Raw genomic sequence first — 15,606 nt, 5'->3', positions numbered from 1 at the left:
CGGCATAAGTCAACATAAGCTAAACTTTAAAAAAGGATGGGATACACCCGTCTAAGGCAACCTTAAAAAGGTTGGGGTAGACCTTGTCTAAGGAAACCTTTAAAAAATGTTGGGATAAACATGTCCAAGGCAATTTTTTTCTATTTTTTATTATTTCAATATTAATATATTTTCATAAACATTTACAATGAATAATGACAGAAATTGTGCTTTAAATACAACTAAAAACTATAAAATTAAAATTAAAATAAAGGTTGAATATTCACTACAAAAATTGATCCAACAATCGAAATACACTAACATTTAGCCGAAATGTATACCACCAACATTCAACCAAATGTATAGAAGTAAACAAATAAAAAAGTACCTAAGATGATAGACATTGATATTGATGTTGTACTACATAAAAGCTAATACAGTCTGAAATTGCAACTACCTAAGACGATGGACATTGGTATTGATGTTGTACCTCCTTCCTCCTTCCTCCTTCATTATACTAAACATTTTTTCAAATGCGCCTTCAAAGTCATAAGACTCTCTTAGTTAGAAAGGAAATCAAACATATTTAAAGAAGGTTCACGTACAAAAGGAAAAAAAATGAATTTTGAAAGGTAGAAGAGAGAAGAGATATTAATAAACACAAAGGCTCACTTCAGCTTCACGAGTCACGTATGTAAAAAGCAATAAGGCTTCATTCCGTATAACCTGGTAGGTATGTGCTGGTAGAATTGTCAAATCCCGTAGCACACAAGATAAGACCAACATGCAGTTTGAACAATCGGTATCTATATTTATTACATCCAAATCTGTGTTGTTATTCAATATAACACGTATGCATCAAGTGGATTAAGCTCACTTATTTTTAATGCACTAACAATGATTTCAAACGATGATATGTAGATGCGCACTGACCTTGCATGCATTGATAAGGATATAAAAGATCTTATATTTCTTAATCTTACAGCTAAAGCTATTCAGGCACACAGCCCAAGCAAAATGAATGCATAGCCCAGACAACCTATGGCAACTATGAATGAAGTAACATAGATATAAAATGATAAGAAAAGGAACACACCCAGCAAATGCCAGCATATCCATATAAAAAAAAAAGATTAAATTCATTAGATCAAATATTAAAAGAAAAAAGTAACAAACTACTAAAATAAGCAAAAGATAGAGATCTCTTATTTCAAAACTGCATATGGAGGATAAATTCATGTTGACCAATCATCCACAAGTTAATATCAGATGCATATAAAAGTTATAGTGAGTCATCAACTAAACTTCCTTTGTCCAGAATAATTCCTCAGTAAATCCATATTATGACTAACAAGAGTTTCTCCAGAAAAAATTCTTTTTACTTTACTTTATGTTACTCGAGACTCCATGAGAGAGTAAATTATATTTTTTTTAGCTTTTTCCATGTATTTGAAGGGTCCTTAAAAGGTCATATCCCTAACTCAAATGTGTCGGACACAAGTGCTTTGAGAAAAATGAAGAGTTAGAGCATCATATCATACATTTTACAATTGTTTTCAAAATTCAACAACCAAACAAATAGATATATCCATACACATGTACAAACACGAAACCCTTAAAATAAAAATGAAAATTTAGAAGATTAAAAAAAAAAGCACATGAGCATCTCACTCAAACTATATGAAAAAGATCATATTTGCACCATTTGATATATTCATTGTATCCAGTTAGCATCAAGAGCACAAACTCATAAGACTTGATTTGTTTTCTTCAGGCAAAAGATTAACAAAATGAAATACCAATTTTCATTATTAACACAGTGATAATTTAAGCCAAATTGGCTTTAAAAGTGCATGTCTAAATCTATTGTTCCTAATACCATGTTACACACAAAACTGAATAACAAAAACATAGTAAAGGGAGGAATATCCTACTTGATGGCATCGTGACCTTTCGACAATGGATATTTCTGGAAGAACTTTTTATTGTAAACATCCTCTAGGAGGCTGATTGCCTTAAGTTTTCCATCGCGACAAGGAAAGGTTGCTGGTGGAGCCCTATAAAACACAAAATCACGTATCATTCATAGATTAGATTAACTAAAATTATTTTAACTCTTAACTAGGTTGGTGTCATGAGTTAATTGGGCACCAACTTAGTTAGAAAATTATGGGAATGCCCTTCCGTAATTAAATAACTAACATTATTTGTGGGTATTTTAGTCTTTTCACTTTAAAGAATAATAAAAATATGCATATGGTGGTGTTTGAACCCACATCAATTGTTGAATTAGTAAAACTTTTAACTTACCACTCAACTAAAACTTTATTTTAATATTTACATTTTAATTTTATTATGCATATTTTTTTACCTTCATTAGTTGTATATCTATACTACCGTCAACCTCTCTATAACAATCCCATTTTTTGTCTACCCCGCTTTTACCTATTATAGAGAGGTGGTAGGTATACACCTATAATAGCATGTTGTTATAGAGAGATAATCATTGTAAGTTTACCATAGAATTTATATCGTCAATTTTCATCAACTAAAAAAAGTGAAAATTATGTTAAAAAAAAAAAGGTGAGAATCAAATCAACAAAATTAAAAGACATATAATAAGTGCATGTATTATTGTTTTTATGCATATTTTATTTTACATTCTTTCACATTATTAATTATAGAGTTCATAAATCTAACAATTTCAATTAATCAATGAGTTATCAAATTAAATTAATTTATCATGAGTTACTAAATTCAAGTAATCAATTAATAAGTTTATAATGTTCCAAATTCATAGTATAATATTTAATAGGGAACTTAATAATTTATTGAATCAATATCTTTAATTCCACTCATTGAAGATTATTTTCATTCAAGAAAATATGATTAATAAATTTTTCACGTGAAATTTAATCATTTTATTAAAATAATGTTTTAATTAAGATATTTTTTATTTAATAAATGATATTTAATATGCTTGCTTATATGAAATAGCTATAATTTTACTTAAAATTTTAGACTATATGTTGTTGTAGAGAACTAATTTAATAAAGAACGTACTTCATAGCTATGTATGTTGTTGTTATAAGTGAAAAACTATTATAAAGGATTAAAATAAAACATTAAAATTTTGGTTCTTCTAGAAACTTGGTTGCTATAGCAAGTGGCTTATATACAAAGGGTTAACTGTATTATGTATTTAATTGAGTTAGTAACTTAAGACTGATGACAACACCATGATAAATAATTTAATCTTTCTTTTTTCATTTAAATAATGTACATATTTCACATGTTATTATTAATTAGTTTCAAACCATACATTTCATTATTTATTTTATATTATATATAAACACTCATTTATATTCTAAATTTGTGGTTTCCACACGTATTTGCGTGTAATAGGATTTCTAATAAATTGTTTATATTGTTTGAAGCAGGCACTCTTAAAATTGTTTCTTTTTTTTAATCTATTTATTATTTGTTGGTGCAAATGAAAAATATTTTGAAACAAAAGTCACCAATTATTCTTCAAATTACTATCATTAAATATGTATATTAATTTAGTTTTAATATTTTTCCTATTTATCATGAACTCTTATAAGTGTTGCATGTTGTTTTATTTTATTTTTTTTAAGTTAACATTATAGTTTACTTTCTTATAGAGCTCCAAATTTGTATATTATTTAAAAACTAAGAGAAATTATCATTATAGGTAACAATAATTAAAAAATGTCATTTGACAATTAATTAAAAATTAAACACGTAAAATAACATGCAACGATATTAGAAACTAGTAAATTAACAAAAAAAACTCATCTTGAATGAATTTGGACGAATGGTTGTCTAGATTTAAATGAACCAACCATTTGTCTAGGTGCATTCTTGATATGAAAAAAATATTTTTTGTTATTTAAAAATTTGTTATTTTTTATTTATGCTTGTCACGTGCCATAAAAATAGGCTACAACATGTTATTGTGTGATTGGTTATCAATGCCACATAAGAATAAACTAACGATGTTAGTACGAAAGTTCCAAAGTGTGTGGCGGAATATAAGGTTAAGTACTAGCTAGGTCTAAAAAAAATTTAGGTACCAACTAGGTGCTTTTGGACAAATTCAAGGGACAAATTGTGTATTAACTCTAAAAGTTTTAAACATTCAACTAGATTTTATCACACCTAGTTGTCACACCCACAAAATGGGTAAAAGAATTTTTTTTAATTTATTCAATAATGAATATTGTTCAATTTTCTTGAATTTTTTGGTGCTTCCATTCTTATGTTAGCCAACTGGTAATTAAAAAAGAAAAAATTGAATAGTTAAGTGATTATTTTGTAACTTTTCATAATTGAGTGGCCAAAAAACTTTTACTAATAGGTGACCGTTTCATAATTAGGTGACTAAAAAATATATTTACTAATAGTTAGGTGATTATATAGTTTTCATTAACTTTTATGGGAATGTAAGGTTTCTTGGGAGTCACTTTTCTTCAATCATAGAAATATGATTTTCTTGAATATTGGTAGAAAAAAGTAACTTTCTCATATAATTGGAAAGTTAAAATTTATCTTTGAGACAAAATTATTTTATTTATTTATTTTCCTTATGTTTATGAAACACTTCTTCAACACAAAATTATAAATGTCACTCAAAATTTATTTTTAATACCATTAAATTTTAGTTCTGCATATGAAATACTTACAATTTAATCATATACCACTAAAAACAGATTGATTAAATTACTTGTTTGTTAATAATGCATTAAATTTTGTAAATTATAAATGTCACTCAAAATATTAACAATAAACTAATTTTTGTTAATAATAAATATCTAATCAAGAATTTATCTTATTTGATGGGACTTAATAATAAATATCACTAAAATTAATTAACTTTTTATTTCATTTTATCAAAAAATTTCAAAACTTGCATCATATTACATTATTGATCACATTCTTAGTAATCACATTCTTAAAGAACTATTTTTCATTAGAATCTTACCATGAGAATGTACAAACGCCACCTTAATAGAGAACACCCTCAATTTTTATTTTATTTTATTTCTTTTAAGATTATACTATTATTTATTAAATTTTTTATTTTACTTTTTCTTTTAAGATTATAATTTCTTTTATCAAACAATTTAATTACATTTAGCATTTAATTTTAAGTAATATACTAAACAAATTTTATAATTTAAATGTAGCATTTAAATTGTGAGTACCTAATTTTTCAATACTTCGACATTTATTTATTTATTTTAATTTATCAAATATATCCTTATTAAAGATAAAGATGCTTGATATTTAGAAACTCCTCTCCTTAGACAGAATTTAAAATTTCGAAGAATTTGAAGTAAGTGTATTATAAAATGCATATAATTTATGAGAAATTATTATATGGACCCTTCCCACCACATCATCCATGGTTCTTTTCCAATTATTTAACGACATTTCAAAAAAAATTTCCATGTTACTGATACATAATTTTAGTAATATTTTATCCTGAACTCTTAACCCCGAACCTCAAACCTTGAAACCTAAACCTTAAACTCGAATCAGAAACCCTAACCCTGATCTTTGAACCCCAAATATAACCTTCCCAACACGGCCAAGACGTTACACCTGAATTCAGGAGATTATATTAGCTATCGAGATGACCTAGTACAATCGACGTTTATAAAACAGGCAATTTAAAACATTTATTTATTTTTAGAAGAACATTTAGTCTATTTTTAGAAAAGTTGGTAAGTTATAAAAAAAACATTTTAGTTTAACTGTCCTAAGTGATAGTGACTTATTTAAGAAAAACTTAATTAATTTTCCAATTTATTTATTACTCACAATTTTTAATTTTAATCTAAAAGCGGAAAAATGATTTTTATTTGGTTTCAATAAAACTATATTTCATGCCTCAGTTAAATAAAAACTATATTTTAATATTAAGTTAAATATTATGCATGCTAAAAGAACTCTTAAATATTAGTCCCATGCTACAAAATAAATAAAACAGTACAATTTTGAAATAACAGAAATTATAAAAATAAGTCTAATAATACTTTCATAAAAATAAAACGTTTTCGAGCCCTCCGTATGTTGCGTCCGCGTCCTAACCCAGCGTGTTATCTATAAAGATGGAAATAAAAGGAGAAGTGAGCTATGAAGCTCAGTGTGAATTCCGTCACAAAGGAACTAGTGCAAACAACATACAAGTCACACAGAATATCAACTCATAGAATAAATCACAATTAATTAGCAATACAAAATATCGATAATTCAGAACAACTAATCAACATAATATTTCAATGTTCGTGGCCATGTAATTGCTTATGAATGCAATAAAAGTTGGGTTTAATAGTAAAAAAGGTCTTACCCCACCGTTACACACCACAGTAGGAGTTCCTCAGAACTCCTCTAACTTAATACCACGTCGTGGATAAATTACTGATCATTGCAGATGAACTAATAAAGATAAAATATATTGGTGGATGAAACATCCGTCTTAGCAGATAAGAGTTGTTATTACGTTACAGATGTACCTCTGGTTGAGCAGATGAATTGCCAACTAAAATACTAGTGGATGAACCATCCATTTGTGCATATAAAAGTTGCTAATACGTTATGGATGAACCATTGGTCAAGTAAATGTTGTCAACTAAAAAATATTGTGGATAAACCACTGGTCGAGCAGATGATTGTTGACTAAAATACATTGTGGATAAACCATTGATCAAGCAAATAAACTTCCGACTACTTCCTCCATTCAAATCGTCCCACCCCTATGCATTGCAATATGGCATGCTCAAAATGGATCAATACTGTAACATTTAATTATGCTTTTAACAGAACAATACTTTGGCATTCAATATGCTTATAAAAAATTTATTTAGTAGCAAATAATATGTTTATAATAGATCAACTTAGTAGCAAAAGTCATGTTTATTAAGTATTTGATTTAACGGTAACATAAGGCATGCTTATAACAGATTAAAACGGAAATGGATAACACACTTATAACAAATCAAATATGGTAGAAATAATTATGCTCTCAACTAACCGATACAATACCCCAAAACATATGTTTCTCAAGGAAACAATTTAGCGGTATCATAAAGCATGTTATACGAACAATCATAAATAAAGATACATTAAACATATTTATTCACAACTCATACAAATATATATATATAAATAATTCATATTATCAAAGGCTTAATTAAGTAAATTAAACACTAAAAATAGTTCGAAAACCAATCAGGAACTAATCTAACCAAACCATAAGTTTTGGGTAAAACTATAAAATTTGTAAAGCCATGTGGTTAGGTCGTGTAACAAACTGTAACCATGTGGAAATTGCAAAATTAGGCTATAAGGGAGACACGACCATGTGGCAAGGCATGTGGATGGGTCCAAGTCGTATGGTTTACGAGCTACACTACGGTTTCCAAGGCACATAGTCATGTGGTGGGCCGTGTGGTCCACACGCCCGTGTGGCCCTATCCTAGGCACGATTTTACCCCAATTAGCTTGTAAAAGAACACACACCTTTCACCAGTGGCCCAAACAACGTTCCTTACATTCAAATTGATCTAAGGACTTAAAATGGGTCATTCAACTGACAATTATGCATGAATTAATAATAGATTTCAAGTAAAATCAAGATTTTGGTAGATTTTTGGAAAAATTCTTAAAAAATCCATTAATTCAAATGAAAGATTAGCACCAAATATAGATGTTACGAGAATTTGGGATTTAATTATTGGGATCGAATTGAACTTATTGACTCTTGGCAAGGTTTAAGAATGTTTCCTAGGCAGTTCTAAAAGCGGTTGAAAAACGTCTTGAATTGAGAATAGATTTTTGGGTTTGGGAAGCAAAATAATGTAAAATATGATGAAAAAAAAGGGAGAAAGGAAAATATGAAGATATACAGAAAAGAGAGGAATTCTGATTAGGAATGGAAAATAAAATAAAATTCTAATGCAATTAGGAAAGAGAACTAAATAGTTAGGTTTTTAAACTTTTAAAGGGCTGAATGGTAAATTACCCCTTCAGTTGAAAAATGAAAATAGGGAGAATGTCGCATGGTTTGAACTTGGGACCACAAAGGGAAAAGAGTTATGCTTAACCATTTTGGCTACTACCTACACTTGTTATATTTTTACTCTAATTAATATATATTCTAATGTGGTTTTCATCCTTCGTTGCTGAAAATAAAATGAAAAAAATTTGGAAGAGGTATGGATAGAACCAAGGATCTCTAAACAGTGAACTAACTACATAACCATCAAGACTAAGTCAATTACTTGGTTATTTGTTACAATTAACCCCCTATATTTTGAGGCGTTACAGTTCTCCCTCCTTAAAAAATTTCATGCTCGAAATTTCCTTACTGACACATCAATTGTTTAATCACAAAATCTGATATTCCTCTTTTTCAAAACAACCACCACACTTTTGCTATGCAACTCTGATTCCTATATAGTTTCATACAATACCTTTCCTTAATTTTTATTCCTACGGCTTTACTACGGTAATATCGGTAGTGGTTTTCTCTACTCTGTCATCTAAATTATTAAGCATATTATTAGCAACTTATGGATGGGTGGGTCATATGTCTATTAGGTTAAAGTACATGCGATGTCATTGGGCGCATCTCTTTCCTCACGACCTTTAACGACATAAATAAAGGCGGGTTGTCTAGCCTCGGTTCGGTTTGCATTGGTTGCTACAGTATTCGTGGTCCTATTTTGACTTCAGCCTCTTTGAGGTAACTAAGTCGATCTCTATTTTTGGGTCTAGTTTTGTGTCGGAGGTTGCATCTACTCAACTTAACGAGGGAAATCTTTAAACATATGCTTCATCGACCCGTATTTCAAACAAGCACCCAATTTCTTCCAACACTCGCCCCAATGGCACTTTTTACAGAACAAAAAATGGGGAATCCAACCTCCAAAGTTAGTTACAACAACCTCTTATTGTAGTATGCTCTCTTTGGCTCGTTTAGGGGGACAAGAATTTGACCCATTAGTACTAGACTCTCTTTTAGTCAGGACCTTACTTTTCTCTCATTTTTCTCATTCCATCTATTTGATCTCTTACATTATTTTGGTTTTCTCCACTAGGGCTTCAAAGACTCGTTCTTAGTGTAGAGCAACCTATATTTTGAGATCGTATCGCAACCCATTTTCTAACCTTACACACTTATCTTGTTATGTAGCGACCATTCCTTGGGCATAGCAGTTAAGACTTAGAAACTCAACCTCATACTATAACACTGTCTTATCTCCCTTATTTAGTTCGATAAACTCGAGTTCTGCGGGCCTCCACATACCTAGTGCCCACATACTTCTTCTGGAAGGCCTCTTGGAAGTATTCTAAGTTTATGCGTTCAGCATGCATACCCCTTACTACAGATTGCTAGAACGATGAAAATTTGCAAGTGTACACAATCATATCAAGTAATAAAGTGACAAGTATGTGGAGTTATTGTACTCACAGGGACTGCGCAAGTGATTATTTATGAAACAAAAGTTTAAGCAATTTGGTGGAGGAAAAATATGTTAATTTGAAAGAGGTGATATAAAAACTAAAATTTAACGAAAAGATTAACTAAGAAAATAAATTCCAAATACACAGTTTATAAAAGCGGTTGTAATCAATATGACATAAATGTGTTAGATCAATTTTATTCTTTAACTTAGAACTATTAAAACTATGTTTATGTTGTTACGAATAATTTCATGACAACTTGGCATTTTGTTAACACACAAGCTTATTAAATTAATCAATTTTTCAAAACATAATCCTATACTAGATTAATCAATCAATTTTCATAAGAAAGTACAAGACAGAGTGAATTAAAGATATTCTTATATTAAAATCACAACAATCTTATAAGTTATGCAAGGCGATTATATTGTTTAATATATCTGCTAATTTTAACTCTCAATTATCTTAGAAGATTAAACATGCACCAATTAAATATTGTGTCAATTAATTATAATTTCAATTTGATTATTTATTCATTTTTTACCTTACAATTATATTGCAAGTGTAACACAGACATGATTTTATTTAATTGAACAAACTACCAAGGCCTATAACAACACAAACATGATTTTAACAAATTAATTGGAAAGAATGTAATTAATCTAACACGAATGAGATTTTAAGTCATTTTAATTAAATTAGGAACATCAACATAATAAGTATTCGTATTTATGATCACAGAATAAACTAAAAAAGATAAAGAGAAGGGAACTATAAAATAAATCCCAGTGATTTTCCGAAGCCAGACTAGTGTGCTCCTCTTCTTCTTTGCTCGTTATGCCAATTAAAAGCCTTCAAAAATGCTTGATTGATGCTAATCCAAAGGGTGTGCTAGCTCTTTTTAAATAGGGGAAATCGACAAAGGGAAGAAAGACACAAAATGGGAAGACAATGGAGTGAAAAAGAGAAATGGAGTAGAGATGAATGAAAGATGAGAGGTGTGTTGAATGAGGAAGTGAAAGGGGATATTTATACTTGAAATTGATAGCTCAAATTAGCTAAAAATAGCATGGAATCCCCCTTCACATGGCCGGTCATGCTAGGTGGGAGAAGTGTTTGAATGAACTTGTTATTTTTAGCTTGTGGCTAGAAATTAATTGCATGAAAAAGGGAGGGGTTTGAATGGAAATTAAGGAGAGTTTAAAGGTTTTTTTGTAAGATGGAACGGTTTGGGTTGCTCTCTTGGGCTTGTCCATGCTCCCTCTTTATTTGTTCAATTCAGGCCCTTTTCTCTACTTCATGTTGTTCGTTTTTTGTCAAAAATTTTATTTGGACCAACTGATTCATGAGAGTCCAAAAGCATAAATTCAAATCCTCCATGGCTATTAATTCATCATTTTGAGCTCCAAGAAGCCTCGTCAATTAATTCTTTCAAGGTGACTGTTGAGCTAATTTTCACCTTTTGTGCAAAATTGCCAAAAATAACTCAATTATGCAAAATTATTATTAAAATCCACAATTTTTCAATAATTGAGTTCAAATTAATTATATAATAATAAAAGTATAAAATTAGTGCGCATGAATTAGTGCGCAAAAGGTGCTAAAAAAGTATATATATTTTTGTGTTTCCAACTGCCACCAACGATAAGCCTCTTCCCTAAGTAAGGACACAGTTACTTTTAACTTTTTTTTCTAGGGTATAATCTAAATCTTCCAAAATCCTTTCTGTCGATTCCATCCAGTACTCTGCCATAGTAGAAGTCATTCTAGCAACTCATTTAAATATTTCTGCCCCATTTGATCGAAGCCTTTCTGTAACAGATCCACAACTCCCTGATCATGTTTGATCTCTAGCAACCCTTTGTAAAACCCTCAACATCTCCTGTGTCATTGCGTCATCTCCATTCTCGTAACCTTCACTACCATTGGTAATAGAATTCTCCACATACTCCTCAAAAATTAGGTTTTCTCCCTAGATACTAGGCAACTTCGATGGGTGTAGCCCTACGCAGTTTACCCCTACCACGTCTACCTTGGGTATTCATAATGATCTCACGAAAATCTAAAATTGAAAGGATATCTACATGTTTCGAACAAAGAGGGTTCAAACATTAGCAATTTCCTGAGTATTTATAGTCTAATGATCACAGTTTATCTAAAGTTTCCCAAAAGTATCAGTAACTAAAGTAGGATCGACATCGGAGTCTCAGATTTAGTTTCCTGTAGAAAATCAATTTTTCAAAAACATGCGACATTGTTTTTACAAAATACTCTTTTTCTATGACATGCACGTAGACTTACTCAAAAATTTACAATTCGAGTTTTGAAAACCTAGAACTTTAATACCACCAAATGTAACATCACCAACCCAGCCTAAATGTTAGACCTGAATTCAGGAGATTATACCGACCACCGAGATGACCTAGTACGACTAGAGTTTATAAAACCATCAATTTATAACATTTATTTATTTTAGAAGAACATTTAGTCTATTTTTAGAAAAGCTAATGAGTTATAAAAAAACATTTTAGTTTAACTTTCCTAAGTAACGGTGACTTCTTTAAGAAAAACTTAGTTAATTAATTAATTAATTATTACTCACAATTTTTAATTTTAATCTAGAACTGAAAAATGATTTTTACTTGGTTTTGATAAAACTATATTTCATGCCTCAGTTAAATAAAAACCATATTTTAAAATTAAGTTAAATGTTATGCATGCTAAATAAACCCTAAACATTAGTCTCATGCCACAAAATAAATAAAACATTATAGTATCGAAATAACATAAATTATAAAAATAAGTCTAGTAATACTTTCATAAAAATAAAACATTTTCGAGCCCTCCGCATGCTACGTCCACGTCTTAATCTAGTGGGTTATCTGTAAAGATGAAAAAGAAATGGGGAGTGAGCTGTGAAGCTCAATGTGAGTTCTGTCACAAGGAAACTAGTGCAAACAGCAGATAAGTCATGCAGAATAGCAACTCATAGAATAAATCACAATTAATTAGCAATACAGAATATCGATAATTAAGAATAACTAATCAACATAATATTTCAATGTTTGTTTCCATGTAATTAATTGCTTATGAATGCAATGCAAATTTGATTTAACAGTAAAAAGGGTCCAACCCCTTTGCTACACACCACAGTAGATGTTCCGCAAAACTCCTCTACCTTTATACCATGTTATGGATAAACCACTGATTATTGCAGATAAACTGCTAATGATAAAATATATTGGTGGATGAACCATCCGTCTTAGCAGATAAGAGTCGTTATTACATTGTGGATGTACCACTGGTCGAGCAAATAATTTACCGACTAAAATACTAGTGGATGAACCATCCATTTGTGCAAATAAAAGCTGCTAATACGTTACGGATGAACCATTGGTCGAGTAGATGACTGCCAACTAAAATATATTATGGATAAACCACTAGTCGAGCAGATGACTACTGAATAAAATACGTTGTGCATAAACCACTGATCGAACAGATAAACTGTCGACTACTTCCTCCATTCAAATCGTTCCACCCCTATGCATTGCAATATGGCATGCTCAAAATAGATCAATACTATAGCATTTAATTATGCTTTTAACAGAACAATACATTGGCATTCAATATTTTTATAATAGATCGATTCAATAGCAAATAATATGCTTATAATAGATCAACTTAGTACCAAAAGTTATGCTTAATAAGTGTTCGGTTTAACGGTAACATAAAGCATGCTTATAACATATTAGAACAGAAATAGATAACACACTCATAACAGATCAAATATGGGAGCAATAATTATGCTTTCAACTAACCGATATAATAGCCCAAAACATATGTTTCTCAAGGATGCAATTTAGCAGTATCATAAAGCATGTTATACGAACAATCATAAATAAAGATACATTAAACATATTTATTCACAAATCATGCAAATATAATAAATATAATATTATTTAGGTCATTTAGATCATGAATCCTAGTATTACTCATATTATCAGGGGCTTAATTAAGTAAATTAAAAACTAAAATCAGTTTGAGAACCAATTTGGGACTAATCTAAACAAATAATAAAATTTTGGGTAAAACTATAAAATTTGTAAAGTAGGGTACACATGGCCGTGTGGCCAGGTCATGTGGGAAGATATAGGATATGGCAAAGGGTTACATGACAATATGGCCAGGCCATATAACAGACTGTGGCCGTGTGGAAATTGTAAAAATTAGGCTACAGGGGAGACACGACTGTGTGGATGGGTCCAAGCCTTGTGGTTCACGAATTACATTAGGGTTTTCAAGGTACATGGCCGTGTAGTAGGTCGTGTGGCCCTATCCTAGGCACGATTTTGCCCCCGAATCACCTGTAAAAGAATACGCACCTTTCACTAATAGCCCGAATAATGTTCCTCACGTTCAAACTAATTCGGAGACCTAAAATGGGTTCTTCAACCGACAATTACACAAGAATTAATAACGTATTTCATGTAAAATCAAGATTTCGATAGATTTTTGGCAAAATTCTTAAAAGATCCATTAATTTGAATGAAAGATTAGCATCGAAGTTAGATGCTACAAGAATTTGGGATTTATTTATCAAGATCGAATTGAACTTACTGACTATTGGCGAAGTTTAAGAACGTTTCTGAGGGAAACTATGAAACCATTTGAAAAACGTCTTAAATTGAGAATAAATTTTTGGGTTCAGGAAGCAAAATAGTTTTCAACAACAAAATAATATGAAATATGATGAAAAGAAAAGAGGGAGAAAAGAAAATATGAAGATATAGAGAAAAGAGAGAGGATTCTAATTTGGAATGGAAAATAAAACAAAATCCTAATGTATTTAGAAAAATAGGACTAAATATCTAGGTTTTCAAACTTTTAAGGGGCAAAATGGTAAATTACCCCTTCAGCAGAAAAAATGGAAATAGGGAGAATGTGACATAGTTTGAATATAGGATCACAAGAAAAGAGTGATGCCTTACCATTCGAGTTACTGCTCACACTTGTTACAAAGTTTAATTAATATATATTCTAATGTGGTTTTCATCCTTGGTTGCTGAAAATAAAATGAAAAGAAATGGAAGAGGTGTGGAAAGAACCTAAGATCTCTAGGGAGTGCACTAACTATATAACCATTAATACTAAGTCAATTGCTTAGTTATTTCTGATAATTAACCCTATATATTTTAAGGCATTATGTCGAACATAAACCTTGTGTTGGGAAATGTGCCCATATTATAGTAAACAAGTAACTATTTTCTATTTATTTGAACGATGAATAAATAAATAAAGTTAATTTCACATTTCACTACTATGTCTTTTATATTTTGCATGCATAGCGAAACTGTGACAAATAAATATTAGCTCATTGATTGTCTAAAGTTTAAACTGGAGATAAATAGCATTGTAAAGAACGTTTACATTGTGAGAAAGACAACTTACTTCAGTAGATAATCTAAATGAGTCCGTAATCCCGTAAAAAGACCAAAGTGAGCATTTGATTCAAATATTGAGAAGAATTATAATGTCACATATAGTTCCAATTGGGGAGATGGCTAGTCTTGGCTATCAGATTAGTTGACTCCACGAGTAGAGACATAGATGTATTTATTGATAGAATGATACATTAGACTGGACCCACGATGAATTAATTTTGAATCCGTTTGTGAATTAATTTACTTGTGATTTTCATGGTGTGATTTACCTAAATCCTGAGTTAGCCACTGATCATGCGTATGCAACTCATGTGATTTGATATAAGTGGAGGCTTATGCTCTAAAGATGATTGAGTCCATAGTTGGTTTGTTGGGTACATGACTTGTGTATAGCATGGTTTTACTACCAACAGTGGAATTCATAGCTCAATTAAAGAGTTAATGATATCCTTTCATTGGCCTTGTGTGGATTCATAAATATGGAATGTGGTCACGGGTTGCTCATTTTCGAACGAGTAATTTAGCACATTCATTTGTTGACGATGATCATATTAATCATTAATAAGACACAATGCTGACAATGAGATAAAATAGGATTGTATTGAGTAAACGAATTTAACTCAAACGAATCAAGAATATCATATGAGGGTAACACACACATGACGAGGTCATTGGACAAAGCAGTTGGATG

The 15,606-nt window shown here is 30.4% G+C and overlaps 1 long non-coding RNA gene across 1 annotated transcript; it reads right to left on the bottom strand.

The window, feature by feature from the left end:
• Window positions 1–207: 207 nt before the first annotated feature.
• On the bottom strand, window positions 208–2,045 carry LOC121219807 (uncharacterized). Its single transcript, XR_005916708.1, has 2 exons — window positions 1,914–2,045; window positions 208–518 (listed from the first exon to the last, which is right to left on the bottom strand). It is a non-coding gene; the product is annotated as an uncharacterized lncRNA (long non-coding RNA).
• Between the last annotated feature and the right edge of the window lie 13,561 nt (window positions 2,046–15,606).

The sequence above is a fragment of the Gossypium hirsutum genome, chromosome D08, assembly GCF_007990345.1.
Source record: "Gossypium hirsutum isolate 1008001.06 chromosome D08, Gossypium_hirsutum_v2.1, whole genome shotgun sequence".
NCBI lineage: Eukaryota > Viridiplantae > Streptophyta > Magnoliopsida > Malvales > Malvaceae > Gossypium > Gossypium hirsutum.
This window is presented reverse-complemented; position numbering and strand designations above follow the sequence as displayed.